Below are 23,840 nucleotides of genomic sequence, written 5' to 3'. Positions count from 1 at the left end.
TATTTGTACACTGATTTTTAACACGTAGTTTAACACTTACATTGTTGTCAAGTGTCAATTGGATGGGAAAACTGTTAGAAATTTAAACTGTCCAACAGGGTAATGTCACATGGTAAAGTGTAAACTATACTATGCACAATAGTGTACATGTAGAAAGGTTCTTACCAATTGAGCTTTGCCATTTGTACACTGATTTTTGACACATTCTTTGACACTTGTACTGTTGTCAAGTGCCAATTGGGTGGAAAATTTGTTTAAAATTTAAACTGTCCGACAGGGTAATGCCACGTGGCAAAGTATAAACTAAAGTGTACACCATAATGTACGAGTGGCAAGGTCCTTACCGATTGAACTTTGCTATTTGCAAACTAATTTTTGATACGTTGTTTGACACTTTTACTATTGTCAAGTGTCAATTGGATGGAAAAACTATTTGAGATTTATGCTGCCCAATAGGGTATTGTCACGTGACAAAGTGTAAACTAAAGTGTGTGGACCATAGTGTACATGTAGCAAGGTTCTTACCGATTGAATTTTGCTATTTGTACACTGATTTTTGACACTTTGTTTGACACCTGCATTGTTGTCAAGTGTCAATTGGATGGGAAAACCATTTGAAATTTAAGCTCTCCAACAGGGTAATCTCACGTGGCAAAGTGTAAATTAAAGTCTACACAATAGTGTACATGTAGCAAGGTCCTTACCAATTGAACTTTCCTATTTGTACAATAATTTTTGACACGTTGTTTGACACTTCCCTTGTTATGAAGTATCAATTGGATGGAAAAACTGTTTGAAATTTGTACTGTCCAACAAGGTAATGTCACGTGGCAATGTATAAACTAAAGTGTACACCATAATGGACATGTAGAAAGGTTCTTACGGATTGAACTTTGCTATTTGTACACTAATTTTTGACATGTTGTTTAGCACTTGCATTGTTGTCAAGTGTCAACTAGATGGTAAAACTATTTGAAATTTAAACTGTCTAGCAGGGTAATGTCACGTGTAAAGTAAAGTGTATACCATAGTATACATATAGCAAGGTTCTTATCGATTAAACTTTCCTATTTGTACACTGATTTCTGATACATTGTTTGACACTTGCATTGTTGTCCATGGTCAATTGGATGGGAAAACTGTTTCAAATTTAAACTGTCCAACGGGGTAATGTCATGTGTAAAGTAAAGTGTACACCATAGTATACATGTAGCAAGGTTCTTACCGATTGAACTTTCCTATTTATACACTAATTTTTGACACGTTGTTTGACACTTTCATTTTTGTCCATGGTCAATTGGATGGAAAAACTATTTCAAATTTAAACTGTCTAACAGGGTAATGTCACGTGGCAAAGTGTAAACTAAAGTGTACACAATAGTGTAAATGTGGCAAGGTTGTTATCGATTGAACTTTGCTATTCGTACACTGATTTTTCACACGTTGTTTGACACTTGCATTGTTGTCCAGTGTCAATTGGATGGGAAACCTATTTGAAATTTAAACTGTCCAACAAGGTAATGTCACGTGGCAAAGTATAAACTAAAGAGTATAACATAGTTTACATGTTGCAAGGCTCTTACCGATTGAATATTGCTATTTGTAAACTAATTAGTACACTGGTTTTTGACACATTGTTTGATACTTGTATTGTTGTAATGCGTAAATTGCACGGGAAAATTGTTTGAAATTTAAACTGTCCAACAAGGTAATGTCACGTGGCAAAGTGTAAACTAAAGTGTACAAGTTGCAAGGTTTAGACTGATTGAACTTTGCTATTTGGACATTGATTTTTGACACGTTGTTTGACACTTGTACTATTTTCAAGTGTCAATTGAATAGGAAACTGTTAGAGATTTATAATATCCAACAGGGAAATGTCACGTGGCAAAGTGTAAGCTAAAGTGTGCACCATAGTGTGCATGTAGTAAGATTCTTACCGATTGAACTTTACTATTTGTACACTGATTTTTGACCCATTGTTTAACACTAGCATTGCTGTCAAGTGTCAATTGGATAGAAAACTATTTGAAATTTAAACTGTCCAACAGGGTAATGTCACGTGGCAAAGTGTAAACTAAAGTGTACAACATAGTGTACATATAGGAAGGTTCTTACTGATTGAGCTTTACTATTTGTACACTATTTTTTGACACGTTGTTGGACACTTGCATTGTTGTCAAGTGTGAACTAGATGTGGAAACTGTTTGAAATTTACATTGTCCAACAGGGTAATGTCACGTGGCTAAAGTGTAAACTAAAGTGTACGCCATAGTGTACCAAGGTCCTTACGGATTGAACTTTGCTATTTGTACACTAATTTTTGCCACGTTGTCTAACACTTGAATTGTTGTCAAGTGTCAATTGGATGGGAAAACTGTTTGAAATTTAAACTGTCCAGCAGCGTAATGTCACGTGGCAAAGTGTAAACTAAAGTGTACACCATTGTGTACATGTAGCAGTGTCCTTACCGATTGAACTTTGCTATTTGTACACGAATCTTTAACATGTTATTTGACACTAGTATTGCTGTCAAGTGTCAATTGGATGAGAAAACTATTTTAAATTTAAACTGTCCAATAGAGTAATGTCACAGGACAAAGTTTAAACTAAAGTGTAAACCATAGTGTATATGTAGCAAGGTCCTTATTGATTGAACTTTGATATGAGTATACTGATTTTTGACACGTTGTCTGGCACTTGCATTGTTGTCAAGTGTCAACTGGAAGGGAAAAATGTTGGAAATTTAAATTGTCCAATAGGGTAACGACACATAGCAAAGTTTAAACTAAAGTGTACACAATAGTGTACATGTAGCAAGGTCCTTACCGATTGAAGTTTCCTATTTGCACACTGATTTTTGACACATTGTCTGGCACTTCCAATGTTGTCAAGTGCCAATTGGATGGAAAAACTATTTGAAATTTAAACTGTCCAACAGGGTAATGTCACGAGACAAAGTGTAAACAAAAGTGTACACCATAGTGTACATGTGGCAAGGTCCTTACCGATTGAACTTTACTATTCGTACACCGATTAATGATAGGTTGTTTGACGCCTGCACTGTTGTCCAACATGGAAATGTCACGTGGCAAAGTGTAAACTAAAGTGCCCACCACAGTGTTCATGTGGCAAGGTCCTTACCGATTGAACTTTGCTAGTTGTACGTTGATTTTTGACACATTGTTTGACACGTGCAATACTGTCAAGTGTCAATTGGATAGGAAAACTGTTTGAAATTTAAACTGTCCAACGGGGTAATGCCACGTCACAAAGTGTAAACTAAAGTGTACACCATAGTGTACATGTAGAAAGGTTCTAGCCGAATGAACTTTGCCATTTGTTAACTGATTTTTGACACGTTGTTTGACACTTGCATTGTTGTCAACTGTCAATTGGATGGAAAAGCTGTTGAAATTTTGACTATCCAACAGGCTAATGTCACGTGGTTAAGTGTAAACTAAAGTGTACACCATAGTGAACATGTAGCAAGGTTCTTATCGATTGAACTTTGCTATTTGTACATTGATTTTGGACACGTTGTTTGACACTTACATTGTAGTCATGTGTCAATTGAATGGGAAAACTGTTTGAAATTTAAACTATCTAATTGGAAAACGTCGCGTGACAAAGTGTAAACTAAAGTGTACACCGCAGTGTTCATTTAGCAAGGTCCATACTAATTGAACTTTGCTATTTGTACACTGATTTTTTGACACGTTGTTTGACACTTGAATTGTTTTCAAGTGTCAATTGGATAGAACTATTTGAAATTTAAACTTTCCAACAGGGTAATGTCATGTGGCAATGTGTAAACTATAGTCTACACCATATTGTACAGATAGTAAGATCTTGATCGATTGAACTTTGCTATTTGTACGCTGATTTTGAACACGTTGTTTGACACTTGCATTGTTTTTCAAGTGTCAATTGGATGGGAAAATTGTTTGAAATTTAAATTGTCCAACAGGGTAATGTCACTAGGCAAAGTGTAAACTAAAGTGTACACCATAGTGTACATGTCACGAGGTTCTTACCGACTGAACTTTTCTATTTGTACACTGAGTTTTGACACGTTGTTCAAACTTACATTGTTGTCAAGTGTCAATTGGATGGGAAAATTTTGTGAAATTTAAGCTGTCCAGCAGGGTAACATCACGTGGCAAAGTGTAAACTAAAGTACGTACACCTTAGTGCACATGCAGCAAGGTTCTTACCGATTGAACTTTGCTATTTGTACACTAATTTTTGACACTTGTATTGTTGTCAAGTGCCAATTGGATGGGAAAACTGTTTGAAATTTAAACTGTCCAACAGTGTAATGTCACATGGCAAGGTGTAAACTAAAGTGTACACCACAGTGTACATGTAGCAAGGTTCTTATCGATTGAACTTTGCAATTTGTACATTTATTTCTGACACTCTATTTGGCACTTGCATTGTTATCAAGTGTCAATTGGATGGGAAAAGTGTTTGAAATTTAAATTGTCCCAAAAGGTAATGTCACGTGGCAAAGTGTGAACTAAAGTTTACACCATAGTGTACATGTAGCAAGGATCTTACCGATTGAACTTTGCTATTTGTACACTGATTTTGGACACGTTGTTTGAAACTTATATTATAGTCAGGTGTCAGTTGAATGGGAAAACTGTTTGAAATTTAAACTGTCCAGCAGGTAAACGTTACGTGGCAAAGTGTACACCATAGTGTACATGTAGCAAAGTTCTAACAGATTGAACTTTGCTATTTGTGCACTGATTTTTGACACGTTATTTAACACTTGCATTCTTTTTCAAATGTCAATTGGATGGAAAAAATGTTTGAAATTTAAACTGTCCAACAGGGTAATGTCACGTGGAAAAGTGTAAACTAAAGTATACACCATATTGTACATGTCGCAAGGTTCTTAACGATTGAACTTCGCTATTTGTACACTGATTTTTGACACTTACATTGTTGTCAAGTGTTATTGTTGTTGAGTGTCAATTGGATGGGAAAACTGCTTGAAATTTAAACTGTCCAACAGGGTAATGTCACGTGGCAAGTGTAAATTAAAGTGTACACCATAGTGTGTCACGTAGAGAGGTTCTCACGGATTGAACTTTGCTATTTGTAAACTGATCTTTGACACATTGTTTGACAGTTACATTATCGCATTATCGTCAAGTGTCAACTAGACGGGAAAACTGTTAGAAATTTAAGCTGTCGAACAAGGTAATTTCACGTGGTAAATTATAAACTAAAGTCTACACCATAGTATACATTTAGCAAGGTTCTTACCAACTGAAATTTTCTATTTGTCCATTGATTTTTGACACGTTGTTTGGCACTTGTATTGTTGTCAAGTGTCAATTGGATGGGAAAATTGGTTAAAATTTAAACTGTCCAACAGGGTAAAGTCACTTGGCAAAATGTAAACTAAAGTGTACACCATAGTGTATATGTGGCAGGGTCCTTACCGATTGAACTTTACCATTTGTGCATGATTTTCGACATGTTATTTGACACTTGCATGGTTGTCAGGTGTCAATTGGACGAAAGAACTGTTTGAAATTTAAACTGGCCAACATGGTATTATTGCGTGGCAAAGTTTAAACTAAAGTGTACACCATAGTGTACTGTAGCAAGGTCCTTATCGATTGAACTTTGCTCTTTGTACACTGATTTTTAACACGTTGTCTAACACTTGCATTGTTGTCAAGTTTCAATTGGATGGGAAAACTGTTTGAAATTTAAACTGTCCAACTGGGTAATGTCATGGGGCCAAGGGTAAACTAAAGTGTACATCATAGTATACATGTAGCAAGGTCCTTATCGATTGAACTTTTCTATTTTTATACTTATTTTCTACACGTTGTCTGACACTTGCATTGTTCTGAAGTGTCAATTGGATGGGAAAACTGGTTGAAATTTAAACTGTCCAACAGGGTAATGTCACGTGGCAAAGTGTAAACTAAAGTGTACACCATAGTGTATATGTAGCAGGGTCTTTACCGATTGAACTTTACTATTTGTACACTGATTTTCGACACATTGTTTGACACTTGCATTGTTGTCAAATGTCAATTGGATGGAAGAATTTTTTGAAATTTAAACTGGGCGACATGGTATTGTTGCGTGGCAAAGTTTAAACTAAAGTGTACACCATAGTGTTCATGTAGCAAGGTCCTTACTTATTGAACTTTGCTTTTTGTACACTAATTTTTAACACGTTGTCTGACACTTGCATTGTTGTCAAGTGTCAATTGGATGGGAAAACTGTTTGAAATTTAAACTGTCCAACTGGGTAATGTCATGGGGCAAAGGGTAAACTAAAGTGTACATCATAGTATACATGTAGCAAGGTCCTTATCGATTGAACTTTTCTATTTTTATACTTATTTTCTACACGTTGTCTGACACTTGCGTTGTTCTGAAGTGTCAATTGGATGGGAAAATTGGTTGAAATTTAAACTGTCCGACAGGGTAATGTCACGTGGCAAAGTGTAAACTAAAGTGTACTTTGCTATTTGTACACTGATTTTTGACACGTTGTTAGATACTTGCATTGTTGTGCTGTGTCAATTGGCTGGGAAAACTATTTGAAATTTAAACTGTCTGACAGGGTAACGTCACAGGCAAAGTGTAAACTAAGTGTACACCATAGTGTACATGCTGAAAGGTTCTTACTGATCGAGCTTTGCTATTTGTGCACTGATTTTTGACATGTTGTTTGAAATTTAAGCTGTCCAATAGGGTAATGTTACCCGGTAAAGTGTAAACCAGAATTTACACCAAAGTATACATGTAGCAAGGTTATTACTGATTGAACTTTGCTATCTATAAACTGATTTTTGACACGTTGTTTGAGACTTGCATTGTTGTCCAGTGTCAGTTGGATGGGAAAACTATTTGAACTATAAACAAACCAATAGGGTAATGTCATGTGGCAAAGTGTAATCTAAAGTGTATATCCCGTAGTGCACATGTACCAAGGTCCTTATCGATTGAACTTTGCATTTGTACACTGATTTTTGACACGTTGTTTAACACTTACATTGTTGTCAAATGTCATTAGGATAGGAAAACTGTTTGAAATTTAAACTGTCCAACAGGGTAATGTCAAGTGGTAAAGTGTGAACTATAGTGTACAACATGGTGTACATGTAGATAGGTTCTTACCGATTGAACTTTACCATTTGTACACTAATTTTTGACACGTTCTTTGACACTTGCATTGTTGTCAAGTGTCAACTAGATGGAAAAACTGTTTGAAATTTAAACTGTCCAACAACGTAATGTCATGTGGCAAAATGTAGACTAAAGTGTACACCATAGTGTACATGTAGCATGGTTTTTACCGATTGAACATTGTGATTTGTACACTGATTTTTAACATGTTGTTTGACACTTGCATTGTTGTCATGTGTCAACTGGATGGGAAAACTATCTGAAATTTAAGCTCTCCAATAGGATAATGTCACGTGGCAAAGTGTAAACTATAGTGTACATGTAGAAAGGTTCTTGCGGATTGGACTTTGCCATTTGTACACTGATTTTTGACATGTTATTTGACACTTGCATTGTTATCAAATATCAATTGGATGGAAAAACTGTTTGAAATTTAAAATGTCCAACATGGTAATGTCACGTGGCAAAGTGTAAACTAAAGTGTTAGTGTACACGTAGAAAGGTTCTTACGGATCGAACTTTGCTATTTGTACTCTAATTTTTGACATGTTGTTTGACACTTACATTGTTGTCAAGTGCCAACTGGATGGGAAAACTATTTGAAATTTAAACAGTCCAACTGGGTATTGTCACGTGGCAAAGTGTAAACTAAAGTGTGCACCATAGTATACATGCAGCAAGATTCTTACCGATTGAACTTTGCTATTTGTACACTGATTTTTGACACATTGTTTGAGACTTTCATTGTTGTCTAGCATCAATTTGATGGGAAAACTACTTGAAATTTAAACTGTCCAATAGGGTAATGTCACGTGGCAAAGTGTAAGTTAAAGTGTGTACACCATAGTATACATGTAGCGAGGTTCTAACTGATTGAACTTTCCTATTTGTACTCTAATTTTTAACATGTTGTTTAACACTTGCATTGTTGTCCAGTGTCAATTGGATGGGAAAACTATTTGAAATTAAAACTATCCAATATGGTAATGTCACGTGGCAAAGTGTAAACTTAAATGTGTACACCATAGTGTACATGTTGCAAGGTCCTTACCGATTGAACTTTGTTATTTATAGACTGGTTTTTAACACGTTGTTTAACACTTACATTGTTGTCAAATGTCAATTGGATGAGAAAATTGTTTGAAATTTAAACTGTCCAACAAGGTAATGTCATGTGGTAAAGTGTAAACTATAATGTACACCATAGTGTACATGTAGAAAGGTTCTTACCGATTGAACTTTACCATTTGTACACTGATTTTTGACACATTCTTTGACACTTGAATTGTTGTCAAGCGTCGACTGAATGGGAAAACTATTTGAAATTTAAACTGTCCAACAACATAATGTTATGTGGCAAAGTGTAAATTAAAGTGTACACCATAGTGTACATGTAGCTAGGTTCTTACCGATTGAACATTGTGATTTGTACATTGATTTTTGACATGTTGTTTGACACTTGCATTGTAGTCATTTGTCAACTAGATGGGAAAATTGTCTAAAATTTAAGCTCTTAAACAGGGTAATGTCACGTGGCAAAGTGTAAACTATAGTGTACACCAGAGTGTACATGTAGCAAGGTTCTTGCCGATTGAAATTTGCCATTTATACACTGATTTTTGACACATTGTTTGACATTCGCATTGTTACCAAATGTCAATTGGATGGGAAAACTATTCAAAATTTAAACTGTCCAACATGGTAATGTCAGGTGGCAAAGTGTAAACTAAAGTGTACATCGTGTTGCACATGTAGAAAGGTTCTTACTGATCGAACTTTGCTATTTGTACATTGATTTTTGACACGTTGTTTGACACTTGCATTGTTATCAAGTGTCAACTGGATGGGAAAACTATTTGAAATTTAAACTGTCCAACAAGGTAATGTCACGTGGCAAAGTGTAAACTAAAGTGTACACCATAGTGTACATATAGCAAGGTTCTTACCGATTGAACTTTGCTATTTGTACACTGATTTTTTACACGTTGTTGTCCAGCATCAATTAGATGGGAAAAATATTTCAAATTTAAACTATCCAATAGGATAATGTCACATGGCAAAGTGTAAGCTAAAGTGTGCACACCATAGTATACAGGTAACAAGGTTCTTACCGATAAAACTTTGCTAATTGTACACTGATTTTTAACACGTTGTTTAACACTTGCATTGTTGTCCACTGTCAATTGGATGGAAAAACTATTTGAAATTAAAACTATCCAATATGGTAATGTCACGTGGCAAAGCGTAAACTAAAGTTTGTACACCATAGTGTACACGTAGCAGGGTCCTTACCGATTGAACTTTGTTATTTATACACTGATTTTTGACATGTTGTTTAACACTTGCATTGTTGTCAAGTGTCAATTGGATGGGAAAACTGTTTGAAATTTAAACTGTCCAACTGCGTAATGTCATGTGGTAAAGTATAAACCAAAGTGTACACCATAGTGTGCACGAAGCAAAGTTCTTACCGATTGAACTTTGCGATTTCTACACTGATTTTTGGCGCGTTGTTCGACACTTACATTGTTATCAAGTGTCAATTAGACGAGAAAAATATTTCAAATTTGAATTGTCCAGCAGGGTAATGTCACGTGGCAAAGCGTAAACTAAAGTGTACACCATAGTGTTCATGTGGCATGGTCCTTACTGATTGAAATTTGCTATTTGCAAACTGATTTTCGACATGGTTTTTGACACTTACATTGTTGTCAGGTGTTAATTGGATGGGAAAACTATTATAAATTTAAATTGTCCAAAAGGGTAATGTCACGTGGTAAAGTGTAAACTAATGTGTACACTATAGTGCACATGTGGCAAGGTTCTTACCGATTGAACTTTGCTACTTGTACACTGATTTTTGACACGTTTCTTGACGCTTGCATTGTTTCCAAGTGTCAATTGGATGGAAAAACAATTTAATATTTAACTGTCCAACTTCGTAATGACACGTGGCAAAGTGTAAACTAAAGTGTACAACATAGTGTACATGTAGTAAGGTTCTCACTAATAGAACTTTTCCATTTGTATACTGAATTTTGACATGTTCCTTAACACTTCCATTGTTGTCAAATGTCAATTGGATGGGAAAGCTATTTGAAATTTAAACTGTCCAACAGGATAATGTCACGTGGCAAAGTTTAAACTAAAGTGTAAATCATAGTGTACATGTGGCGAGGTCCTTACCGATTGAACTTTGCTATTTGTACAACAATTTTTGACACATTGCCTGATAGATGAATTATTGTCAAGGGTCAATTGGATGAGAAAACTGTTTGAAATTTAAACTGTCAAACATCGTAATGTCCCGTGGCAAAGTGTAAACTAAAGTGTAATTATAGCAAGGTCCTTACCGATTGAACTAAGGTATTCATACTGTGATTTTTGACACGTTGTTTGACACTTGCATTGTTGTCAAATGTCAATTGGATGGGCAAACTATTTTAAATTTAAATTGTCCGACAGGGTAATGTCACGCTGTAAACTGTAAATAAAAGTGTACACCATAGTGTTCATGTGGCAAGGTCCTTACCGATTGAAATTTGCTATTTGTACACTGATTTTCGACACGTTGTTTGACACTTGCATTGTTGTCAAGTGTCAATTGGATGGGAAAACTGTCAGAAATTTAAACTATCCAACAGGGTAATGTCACGTGGTAAAATGTAAACTAAAGTGTACACCGTAGTGTCCATGTGACAATGTTCTTACCAATTGAACTTTGCTATTTGTACACTGCTTTTGACACATTTTTTGACACTTACATTGTTGTCAAGTGTCAATAGGATGGAAAAACGATTTGAAATTTAAATTGTCCAACTTGGTAATAACACGGGGCAAAGTGTAAGCTAAAGTGTGCACCACAGTGTACATGTAGCAAGGTTCTCACCAATTGAACTTTTCCATTTGTATACTGATCTTTGACACATTGTTTGACACTTGCATTGTTGTCAAGTGTCAATTGGATGGGAAAACTATTTGAAATTTAAGCTGTCCAACAAGGTAATGTCACATGGTAAAGTTTAAACTAAAGTGTACACCATAGTGTACATGTAGGAAGTTCCTTACCGATTGAACTTTGCTATTTGTACACAGATTTTGGACACGTTGTCTGACACTTGCATTGTTCTCATGTGTTAATTGGATGGAAAAACTATTTGAAATTTAAATTGTCAAACAGGGTAATGTCACGTGGCAAAGTGTAAACTAAAGTTTACTTTGCTATTTGTACACTGATTTTTGACATGTTGTTAGATACTTGCATTGTCGTCAAGTGTCAATTGGATGGAAAAACTGTTTGAAATTTAAACTGCCCAACAGGCTAATGTCATGTGGCAAAGTGTAAACTAAGTGTACACCATAGTGTATGTGTAAAAAGGTTCTTACGAATCGAGCTTTACTATTTGTACACTGATTTTTGACATGTTGTCTGACACTTGAATTGTTGTGAAATGTCAACTACAAGGAAGAACTGTTTCAAATTTAAACTGTCCAACAAGGTAATATCATGTGGCAAGTGTAAACTAGAATTTATACCATAGTGTACATGTAGCAAGGTTCTTACCGATTGAATTTTGATAATTGTATACTGATTTTTGACACGTTGTTTAACACTTGCACTATTGTCCAGTGTCAATTGGATGGGAAAACTATTTGAAATTAAAACTATCCAATACGGTAATGTCACGTGGTAAAGTGTAAACTAAAGCATGTACACCATAGTGTACATGTAGCAAGGTCCTTACCGATTGAACTTTGTTATTTATACACTGATTTTTGACGCGTTGTTTAACACTTTCATTGTTGTCAAGTGTGAAATGGATGGGAAAACTGTTTGAAATTTAAACTGTCCAACAGGGTAATGTTAAGTGGTAAAGTGCAAACTATAGTGTACACCATAGTGTACATGTAGAAAGGTTCTTACCGATTGAACTTTGCCATTTGTACACTGATTTTTGACACGTTCATTAACACTTGCATTGTTGTCAAGTGTTAATTGGATGGGAAAACTGTTTGAAATTTAAACTCTCCAACTGCGTAATGTCACGTGGCAAAGTATAAACTAAAGTGTACACCATAGTGTACATGAAGCAAAGTTCTTGCCGATTGAACATTGCGATTTGTACACTGAATTTTGGCACATTGTTTGACACTTGCATTGTTGTTAAGTGTCAACTGGACGAGAAAACTATTTCAAATTTAAACTGTCCCACAGGGTAATGTCACGTTGCAAAGTGTAAACTAAAGTGTACACCGTAGTGTTCCTGTGGCAAGGTCCTTACCGATTGAAATTTGCTATTTGTACACTGATTTTCGACACGATTTTTGACACTTGCATTGTTCTCAGGTGTCAATTGGATGGGAAAACTATTAGAAATTTAAACTATCCAAAAGGGTAATGTCACGTGGTAAAGTGTAAACTAAAGTGTACACCATAGTGTACATTTGGTAAGGTTCTTACTGATTGAACTTTGCTATTTGTACACCGATTTTTGACACGTTTTGATTCTTGTGTTGTTGTCAAGTTTCAATAGGATGGGAAAATTGTTTGAAATTTAAAACTATCCTACAAGGTAATGTCAATTGGCAAAGTGTAAATTAAAGTGTACACCGTAGTGTACATGTAGCGAGGTCCTTACCGATTGAACTTTGCTATTTGTACACTGATTTTCGACACGTTGTTTGACACTTGCATTGTTGTCAAGTGTCAATTGGATGGGAAAAGTATTTGAAATTTAAACTATCTAACAAGGTAATGTCACGTGGCAAAGTGTAAACTAAAGTCTAAATCATAGTGCACATGTAGCGAGGTCCTTACCGATTGAACTTTGTTATTTGTACATTGATTTTGACACGTTGTCTAACACCTGCATTGTTGTCAAGGGTCAATTGGATGAGAAAACTGTTTGAAATTTAAATTGTTCAACAAGGTAATATCCCGTGATAAAGTGTGAACTAAAGTGTACATGTAGCAAGGTCCTTACTGATTGAACTACACTACTCGTACACTGATTTTCGACACGTTGTTTAACACTTGTATTGTTCTCAAGTGTCAATTGGATGGGAAAACAATTTTAAATTTAAAATGTCCAACAGGATAATATCACATGGCAAAGTGTAAACTAAAGTGTACACCATAGTGTTCATGTGGCAAGGTCCTTACCGATTGAAATTCACTATTTCTACGTTGATTTTCGACACGTTTTTTGACACTTGCATTGCTGTCGAGGGTAAATTGAATGAGAAAATTGTTTGAAATTTAAACTGTCCAACTGGGTAATGCCCCATGGCAAAGTGTAAATTAAAGTGTACATGTAGCAAGGTCCTTACCAATTGAACTAAGCTATTCTTAAGCTGATTTCCAACACGTTGTTTGACACTTGCATTGTTGTCAAGTGTAATTTGGATGGGAAAACTATTTCAAATTTCAACTGTCCAATAGGGTAATGTCACGTGGGAAAGTGTGAGCTAAAGTGTACACCATAGTGTACGTGTGGCAAGGTTCTTACCGATTGAACTTTGCTATTTGTACACTGATTTTTGACAAGATTTTTGACACTTGTATTGTTGTCAAGTGTAAACTGGATGGGAAAACTATTTGATACTTACACCGTCTAATAGGGTAATCTCACATGGCTGAAGTATAAACTAAAGTGTACACAATAGTGTACTTGTGGCAAGGTCCTTACTGATGGAACTTTGCTATTTGAACACTAATTTTTGACCCATTGTCTGACACTTGCATTGTTTGTCAAGAGTCAATTGGATGGGAAAAATTTTTGAAATTTATATTGTCCAACAAGGTAATGTCGCGTGGCAAAATGTAAACTAAATTGTACACCGTAGTGTACATGTAACACGGTCCTTACCGTTTGAACTTTACTATTCGTACACCAATTTTCAACACATTGTTTGACACATGCATTGTTGTCAAGTGTTAATTGGATGGAAAAACTATTTTGAAACTAAATTGTCCAATATGGTAATGTCACATGGCAAAGTGTAAACTAAAGTGTACTCCATAGTGTTCATACGACCAATTCCTTTCCGATTGAACTTCGCTATTTTTACACTGATTTTTGACACATTGTTTGATACATGCATTATTGTCAAGTGTCAATTGGAAGGGAAAACTTTTTGAAATTTAAACTATCCAATAGAGATAATGTAACGTGCCAAATTGTAAACTAAAGTGTACACCATAGTGTACATGTTGCAATGTTCATACCGATTGCAATTTGCTATTTGTATACTGATTTCTGGCACGTTGTTTGACATTTTGCATTATTGTCAAATGTAAATTGGATGAAAAAACTGTTTAAAATTTAAACTGTCCAACAGGCTAATGTCACGTGGCAAAGTGTAAACAAAAGTGTACACCATAGTGTATGGGAAAACTGTTTAAAATTTAAATAGTCTAATAGAGTAGTATCACGTGACAAAGTGTAATCTAAAGTGCACACCATAGTGTACATGGAGTGAGGTTCTTACCGATAGAACTTTGCTATTTGTATATAGATTTTTGACACGTTGTTTAACACTTGCATTGTTGTCAAGTGTCAATTGGATTGGAAAACTGTTTGAAATTTAAATTAGCAAAAAGGGTAATGTCAAGTGGCAAAGTGTAAACTAAAGTGTACACCATAGTGTACATGTAGCAAGGTCCTTACCGATTGAACTTTGCTATTTGTACACTAATTTTTGACACGTTGTCTAACACTTGCAATATAGTCAAGTGTCAATTGAATGGGAAAACAGTTTAAAATTTAAACTGTCCAATAGGATAATGTCACGTAACAAAGTGTAAACTAAAGTGTACACCATTTTACTTGTAGAGAGGTCCTTCTCGATTGAACTTTTCTATTCGACCACTGATTTTCGACACGTTGTTAGACACTTGTATCATTGTCAAGTGTCAATTGGATGGGCAAACGATTTGAAATTCAAACTATTTAATAGAGTAATGTAGCATAGCAAAGTGTAAACTAAAGTTTACACCATAGTGTACATGTAGCAAGGTCCTCACCGATTGAACTTTGTTATTTGCACACTGATTTTTGACACGTTGTCTAACACTTGCATTGTTGTCTATTATCAATTGGATAGGAAAACTATTTTAAATTTAAACTGTCCAACCGGGTTATGTTACATGGCAAAGTGTAAACTAAAGTGTACTCCATAGTGTTCAAGTGACCAATTCCTTTTTGATTGAACTTTTCTATTTGTACACTGATTTTTGACACGTTGTTTGACACTTGCATTGTTGTCAAGCGTCAATTGGATGGAAAAATTGTTTGAAATTTATACTATCCAATCGAGTAATGTAACGTGACAAAGTGTAAACTAAAGTTTACACCATAGTGCACATGCAGCAAGGTCCTCACCGATTGAACTTTGTTATTTGTACACTGATTTTTGACAAGTTGCCTGATACTTGCATTGTTGTCTATTGTCAATTGGATGGGAAAACTATTTTAAATTTAAACTGTCCAACAGGGTTATGTTACACGGCAAAGTGTAAACTAAAGTGTACTCCATAGTGTTCATGTGACCAGTTCCTTTTTGATTGAACTTTTCTATTTGTACACTGATTTTTGACACGTTGTTTGACACTTGCATTGTTGTCAAGTGTCAATTGGATGGAAAAACTGTTTGAAATTTATACTATCCAATAGAGTAATGTAACGTGGCAAATTGTAAACTAAAGTATGCACCATAGTGTACATGTCGCAAGGTTCTTATCGATTGAACTTCGCTATTTGTACACTGATTTTTAGCACGTTGTTTGACATTTTGCATTGTTGCTAATTGTCAATTGGATAGGGAAACTGTTTGAAATTTAAACTATCCAAAAGGGTAATGTCACGTAGCAAAGTGTAAACTAAAGTGTACACCATAGTGTATGGGAAAACTATTTAAAATTTAGATAGTCCAATAGTGTAATATCACGTGGCAAAGTGTAAACTAAAGTGTACACCATAGTGTGCATGTAGCAAGGTTCTTACCGATTGAACTTTGCTATTTGTACGCAGATTTTTGACCCGTTGTTTGACACTTACATTGTTAGCAAGTGTAAACTGGATGGAAAAACTATTTGATATTTACACTGTCTATCAGGGTAATGTCACGTGGCTAAAGTGTAAACTAAAGTGTACATGATAGTGTACTTGTGGCAAGGTCCTTACCAATGGAACTTTGCTATTTGCACACTGATTTTTGGCCCGTTGTCTGACACTTGTATTATTGTCAAGAGTCAATTGGATGGGAAAACTTTTTGAAATTTAAATTGTCCAACAAGGTAATGTCGCGTGGCAAAGTGTAAACTAAAGTGTACACCGTAGTGTACATGTAGCAGGGTTCATACCGTTTAAACTATACTATTCGTACATTGATTTTCGACACGTTGTTTGACACGTGCATTGTTGTCAAGTGTTAATCGGATGGAAAAACTATTTTGAATTTCATCTGTCCAATATGGTAATGTCACATGGCAAAGTGTAAACTAAAGTATACTCCATAGTGTTCATACAACCAATTCCTTTCCGATTGAACTTTGCTATTTTTACACTAATTTTTGACACGTTGTTTGATACATGCATTGTTGTCAAGTACCAATTGAACGGGAAAACTTTTTGAAATTTAAACTATCCAATAGAGTAATGTAACGTGCCAAATTGTAAAATAAAGTGTACACCATAGTGTACATGTCGCAAGGTTCTTATCGATTGAAATTTGCTATTTGTACACTGATTTCTGGCATGTTGTTTGACATTTTACATTATTGTCAAATGTCAATTGGATGGGAAAGCTGTTTGAAATTTAAACTGTCCAACAGGGTAATGTCACATGGCAAAGTGTAAACAAAAGTGTACACCATAGTGTATGGGAAAACTGTTTAAAATTTAAACAGTCTAATAGAGTAATATCACGTGGCAAAGTGTAATCTAAAGTGTACACCATAGTGTACATGGAGCGAGGTTCTTACTAATAGAACTTTGCTATTTGTATATAAATTTCTGACACGTTGTTTGACACTTGCATTGTTGTCAAGTGTCAATTGGATGGGGAAACTGTTTGAAAATTAAACTACACAAAAGGGTAATGTCACGTGGTAAAGTGTAAACTAAAGTATACACTATAGTGTACATGTAGCAAGGTCCTTACCGATTGAACTTTTCTATTTGTACACTAATTTTTAACACGATGTCTGACACTTGCAATATAGTCAAGTATCAATTGAATGGGAAAACAGTTTGAAATTTAAACTGTCTAAAAGGATAATGCCATGTGGCAAAGTGTAAACTAAAAGTGTACAGCATTTTACTTGTAGAGAGGTCCTTATCGATTGAACTTTGCTATTCGCACACTGATTTTCGACACGTTGTTAGACACTTGCATCGTTGTCAAGTGTCAATTGGATGGGAAAACGGTTTGAAATTCAAACTATCCAATGGAGTAATGTCACATGCCAAAGTGTAAACTAAAGTTTACACCATAGTGCACATGCAGCAAGGTCCTCACCGATTGAACTTTGTTATTTGTACACTGATTTTTGACACGTTGCCTGACACTTGCGTTGTTGTCTATTGTCAATTGGATGGGAAAACTGTTTTAAATTTAAACTGTCCAACAGGGCTATGTCACACGGAAAAGTGTAAACTAAAGTGCACTCCATAGTGTTCATGCGACCAGTTCCTTTCCGATTGAACTTTGCTATTTGTACAATGATTTTTGACACGTTGTTTGACACTTGCATTGTTGTCAAGTGTCAGTTGGATGGGAAAACTGTTTTTTTGACACTTGCATTGTTGTCAAGTGTCAATTGGATGGAAAAACTATTTGAAATTTAAACTATCCAACAGAGTAATGTAACGTGGCAAATTGTAAACTAAAGTGTACACCATAGTGTACATGTCGCAAGGTTCTTATTGATTGAACTTTGCTATTTGTACACTAATATTTTACACATTGTTTGAAATTTTGCATTGTTGTCAAATGTCAATTGGATGGGAAAAATGTTTAAAATTTAAAGTGTCAAGTAGAGTAATGTCACGTGGCAAAGTGCAAACTAAAATGTACACCATAATGTACATGTTCTTATCGATTGAACTTTGTTATTTGTACACTAATATTTTACATGTTGTTTGACATTTTGCATTGTTGTCAAATGTCAATTGGATGGGAAAAAAAGTTTAAAATTTAAAGTGTCCTACAGAGTAATGTCACGTGGCAAAGTGTAAACTAAAGTGTACACCATAGTGTATGGGAAAACTGTTTAAAATTTAAATAGTCCAACAGAGTAATATCACGTGGCAAAGTGTAAACTAAAGTGTACATCATAGTGTACATGTAGCAAGGTTCTTACCGATAGAACTTTGCTACTTGCATATAGATTTTTGACACGTTGTTTGACACTTGCATCGTTGTCAAGTGTCAATTGGATGAAAAAACTATTTGAAATTTAAACTATCCAAAAGGGTAATGTCATGTGGTAAAGTTTAAGCTAAAGTGTACACCGTAGTGTACATGTAGCAAGGTCCTTACCGATTGAACTTTTCTATTTGTACACTAATTTTTGACACGTTGTCTGACACTTGCATTGTTGTCAAGTGTCAATTGGATGGGAAAATTGTTTGAAATTCAAACTATCCAATAGAGTAATGTCACATGGCAAAGGGTAAACTAAAGTGTACACCTTAGTGTACATGTAGCAAGGTTCTCACAAATAAAAGTTTATCATTTGTATACTGATTTTTGACACATTGTTCGACACGTGCATTGTTGTCAAGTGCCAATTGGATGGGAGAATAGTTTGAAATTTAAACTATCCAATAGAGTAATGTCACGTGGCAAAGTGTGAACTGAAGTGTACACCAAAGTGTACATGTAGCAAGGTAGTCACTGATTGAACTTTTCTATTTGTACACTAATTTTTGACACGTTGTCTGACACTTGCATTGTTGTCAAGTGTCAATTGAATGGAAAAACTGTTTGAAATTTAAAATTTCCAACAGGGTAATGTCACGTGGCAAAGTGTAAACTAATGTGTACAACACAGTGTACATGCAGCAAGGTCCTTACCGTTTGAACTTTCCTATTCATACACACTAATTTTCAACACGTTGTTTGACACTTACATTGTTGTTAGGAGTCAATCGGATGGGAAAATTGTTTTAAATTTAAACTATCTAATAGGGTATGTCACGATGCAAAGTGTAAACTAAAGTGTACACCATAGTGTACATGTAGCAAGGTCCTTACCGATTGAACTTTGTTATTCGTACCCTGATTTTCGACACTTCATTTGACACTTTCATTGTTGTCACATGTTAATTGGATGGGATAATTGTTTGAAATTTAAATTGTCCAATAGGATAATGTCAGGTGGGAAAGTGTAAACTAAAGTGTACACCATAGTGTTCATGTGGCCAAGTCCTTACCAATTGAACTTTGCTATTTGTACACTGATTTTTGACACGTTGTTTGACACTTGCATTGTTGTTAAGTCTCAATTGGATGGGAAAACTATTTGAAATTTAACCTGTCCAATAGAGTAATGTCACGTGGCAAATTGTAAACTAAAGTGTACACCGTAGTGTACATGTAGGAAGGTTTTTATCGATTGAACTTTGCTATTTGTACACTGATTTTTGACACGTTGTTTGACATTTGCATTATTGTCAAATGTCAATTGGATGGGAAAACTATTTGAAATTTAAACATCCAACAGGGTAATGTTACGTGGCAAAGTGTAAACTGAAGTATACACCATAGTACAGATGTAGCAAGGTTCATACCGATTGGACTTTACTATTTGTACACTAATTGTTGACACATTGTTTGACAGTTGCATTGTTGTCAGGTGTCGATTGGATGGGAAAACTGCTATTTGCACATTGATTTTTGACACGTTGTTTGACACTTGCATTATTGTCAAGTGTCGATTGGATGGAAAAACTATTTGAAATTTAAACTGTCCAACAGGGTAATGTGACGTGGCAAAGTGTAAACTAAAGTGTAGGCCATAGAGTACATGTGTCAAGGTTCTTACCGATTGAACTTTGCTATTCGTACACTGATTTTTGACACGTTGTTTGAACATGCATTATTGTCAAGTGTCAATTGGATGGGAAAACAATTTGAAGTTTAAAATGTCGATTAGAGTAATGTCACATGGTAAAATGTAAACTAAAGTGTACATGTCGCAAGTTTCTTACCGATTGAACTTTGCTATTTGTACACTGATTTTTGACACGTTATTTGACACTTGCACTGTTTTCAAGTTTCAATTAGATGGGAAAACTGTTTAAAATTTAAACTGTCTAATAGGGTAATGTCATGTGACAAAGTGTAAACTAAAGTGTACACCATAGTGTACATGTCGCAAGGATCTTACTGATTGTACTTTGCTATATGTACACAAATTTTCAACACGTTGTATGACACTTATAGTGTTGTCAAGTGTCAACGGGATAGGAAAACTATTTTAAATTTAAACTGTCCAACAGGGTAATGTCACGTGGCAAATGATAATTAAAGTGTACACCATAGTGTTCAAGTGGTAAGGTCCTTACCGATTGAACTTTTCTATTTGTACATTGATTTTTGACACATTGTTTGACACTTGTATTGTTGTCAAGTGTCAATTTGATGGGAAAAATATTTGAAATTTAAACTGTCCAATAGGGTAATGTCACATGGCAAAGTGTAAACTAAAGTGTACACCATATTGTACATGTAGCGGAGTCCTTACCGATTGAACTTTACTATTTGTACACTGATTTTTGACACGTTGTTTGACCCTTGCATTGTTGTCAAGTGTCAATTGGATGGAAAAATTGTTTGAAATTTAAACTGTCCAACACAGTAATGTCACATGGCAAAGTTTAAACTAAAGAGTACACAATAGAGTTCATGTAGCAAGGTTCTTACCGATTGAACTTTTCTATTTGTACATAGATTTCTGACTCGTTGTTCGATACTTGCATTATTATCAAGTGTTAATTGGATGGAAAAGCTGTTTTAATTTAAACTGTCCAATAGTGTAATGTCACGTGGCAAAGTGTAAACTAAAGTGTACACCATAGTGTACATGTCGCAATGTTCTTACCGATTGATCTTTGTTATTTGTACACTAATTTTTGACGCGTTGTTTGACCCTTGCATTATTGTCAAATGTCAATTGCATGGGTAAACTCTTTGAAATTTTAAATTTCCATCAAGGTAATGTCTCGTGGCAAAGTGTAAACTAAAGTGTACACCATAGTGTACATGCAGCAAGGTGCTTACCGATTGAGCTTTGCTACTTGTAAACTGATTTTGGACATGTTGTTTTACACTTGCATTGTTGTCAAGTGTCAGTTGGATGGAAAAACTGTTTGAAATTTAAACTGTCCAACAGGGTAATGACACGTGGCAAAGTGTAAACTAAATTGTACAACATAGTGTACATGTCGCAGGGTTCTTGCAAGTTGAACTTCGCTATTTGCACACTGATTTTTGACACATCGTTTGACACTTGCATTATTGTCAAGTGTCAATTTGTTGGGAAAACACTTTGAAATTTAAACTCTTCAACAGGGTAATGTCGCGTGACAAAGTGTAAATTAAAGTGTACACCATAGTGTACATGTGGCAAGGTCCTTACCTATTGAACTTTGCTATTTGAACACTAGTTTTCAATACGTTGTTTGACACTTGCGTTATTGTCAAGTGTGAATTGGATGAGAAAACTATTTAAAATTTACACTGTCCAATAGTGTAATGTCACGGGGCAACATGTAGCAAGGTTCTTACCGATTGAACTTTGCTCTTTGTACGCTGATTTTTGACACGTTGTTTGACACTTACATTGTAGTCTAGTGTCAACTTGATGGGAAAATTGTTCGAGATTTAAACTGTCTAACAGGGTAATGACATGTGCCAAATTGTAAACTAAAGTGTATGTCGTAGTGTACATGTAGCAAAGTCCTTAATGATTGAACTTTGCTATTTGTACATTGATTTTCGGCATGTTGTTTGACACTTGCATTGTTGTCAATGGCAATTGGATTGGAAAAATGTTCGATATTTAAACTGTCCAATAGGGTAATGTCATGTGGCAAAGTGTAAACTAAAGTGTACACCATAGTGTACATGCAGAAAGGTTCTTACCGACTGAACTTTGTAATTTGTAGACTGATTTTTGACACATTATTTGACACTTGCATTGTTATCAATTGTAAATTGGATGGGAAAACTGTTTGAAACTTAAACTGTCCAACAGGTTAATTTCAAGAGGCAAAGTGAAAACTAAAGTGTACGCCATAGTGTACAGGCAGTAAGGTCCTTACCGATTCAACTTTGCTACTTGTAAACTGATTTTTGACACGTTGTTTGACACTTGCATTGTTGTCAAGTGCTAATTGGATGGGAAAACTGTTTGATACTTATCGCAAGGTTCTTACCGATTGAACTTTGCTATTTGTACAGTGATTTTTGACACGTTATTTGACACTTGCATTGTTGTCAAGCGAAAAATGGATGGAAAAACTGTTTGAAATTTAAATTGTTCAACAGGGTAATGTCACGTGATAACGTGTAAACAAAAGTGTACATCATAGCATACATGTAGCAAGGTTCTTACCGATTGAACTTTGCGATCTGTAAATTTTTTACACATCATTTGACACTTGTGTTGTTGTAAAGTGTCAATTAGATTGGAAAATTGTTAGAAATTAAAAATGTCCAACGGGATAATGTCACGTGGTAAAGTGAAAACTAAAGTGTACACCATAGTGTACATGTGGCAAGGTTCTTACCGATTGGACTTTGCTATTTGCACACTGATTTTTTACACGTTGCTTGACACTTGCATTTTTGGTAAGTGTTAATTTGATGGGAAAATGGTTTGAAATTTAAACTGTCCAACAGGGTAATGTCACATGGCAAAGTGTTAACTAAAATGTACACCATAGTGTACTTGTGTTAAGGTCCTTACTGATTGAACTTTACTTTTTGTACACTAATTTTCGACTCGTTGTTTATCAATTGCATTGCTGTCAAGTGTCAATTGCATTGAAATTTAAACTTTCCAACAGGGTAATGTCACGTGACAAAGTGTAAACTAAAATCTACACTACAGTGTACATGTAGCAGAGTCCTTATCGATTGAACTTTGCTATTTATACACTAAGTTTCGTCACGTTGTTTGACACTCGTATTGTTGTCAAGTGTCAATCGGATGGGAAAACTGTTTGAAATTTAAACTGTTCAAAAGGGTAATGTCACATGTCAAAGTGTAAACTAAAGTGTATAGCATAGTGTACATATAGCAAGGTCGATACCGATTGAACTTTCCTACCTGTGAACTATTTTTTGACACTTTGTTTGACACTTGCATTGTTGTCAAGAGCCAACTGGATGGGGAAATTGTTTGAAATTTAAACTGATCGATAGGGTAACGACATGTGGCAAAGTGTCAACTAAAGTGGATACCATTGTGTACATGTCGCAAGGTTCTTACCTATTGATATTTGTTATCTGTACACTGATTTTTGACATGTTGTTTGACACTTGCATTACTGTCAAGTGTCAATTGGATGGAAAAATTGTTTGAAATTTAAACTGTCCAACGAGGTAATGTCAAGTGGCAAAGTGTAAACTAAAGTGTACACCACAGTGTACATGTA

Source organism: Olea europaea, unplaced genomic scaffold, assembly GCF_002742605.1.
Source record: "Olea europaea var. sylvestris unplaced genomic scaffold, O_europaea_v1 scaffold800, whole genome shotgun sequence".
In the NCBI taxonomy this organism is placed as follows: domain Eukaryota; kingdom Viridiplantae; phylum Streptophyta; class Magnoliopsida; order Lamiales; family Oleaceae; genus Olea; species Olea europaea.
Note: the sequence above shows the minus strand (reverse complement) of the source record.